This window comes from Halyomorpha halys, unplaced genomic scaffold (genome assembly GCF_000696795.3).
Source record: "Halyomorpha halys isolate HHAL.00 unplaced genomic scaffold, Hhal_1.1 Scaffold28.1, whole genome shotgun sequence".
NCBI classification, from domain to species: Eukaryota; Metazoa; Arthropoda; class Insecta; order Hemiptera; family Pentatomidae; genus Halyomorpha; species Halyomorpha halys.
Genome location: NW_027110130.1, coordinates 1631422 through 1631941, shown reverse-complemented (window position 1 = coordinate 1631941; position 520 = coordinate 1631422). Strand labels below are relative to the sequence as shown.

Genomic DNA, 520 nt, shown 5'->3' with positions numbered 1-520 from the left:
ATAGAGTTAAGTTAATCTGTAATTAAAAGTTTTAAAATTTAATGGAAAAATAACAAAATAGGGCGATTTGACTGAAATTAATGACCTGGACAGAATAGCCTGAAAAATGTTTTTAAATTGCTGGATGTGAGGTGTACATTTGAATGCCAAAGGTCATTAATTTCAGTCAAATCACCCTATTTTGTCACTCTTTCATTAATTTTTTTAATTTAAGCAAATTACAATAATATAAAAAAAAATTCAAAACTGTATAAATTATTGTTTAAATAAAATAATATATAGCCAAGTTAAGTCTCAAAATACTCTTTATTATTTCATTAAAATTCCAACGGTTTGGATAATTCGGCCATCCCCAAGGACATTTTCCAATAAACATTTACACCTCACATCCAATTTCAGTCAAAATCAACCCATTTAGGAGATCTGTATTCCAAGTATTTTGAGACTTATCTTGGATGCATATTATTTTTTTAAACAATAATTACAATCTCAAAAAGTGAAAAGTGAATATATATATATA

General features: G+C 26.0%; 1 protein-coding gene across 1 annotated transcript in view; it reads right to left on the bottom strand.

Annotated features, from left to right (window-relative positions):
* Nucleotides 1-520, bottom strand: part of LOC136795969 (odorant receptor 33a-like) — a gene marked incomplete at its 3' end in the record, with an annotated part of 8858 nt that overhangs the window by 7222 nt on the left and 1116 nt on the right. The window lies entirely within an intron of this gene.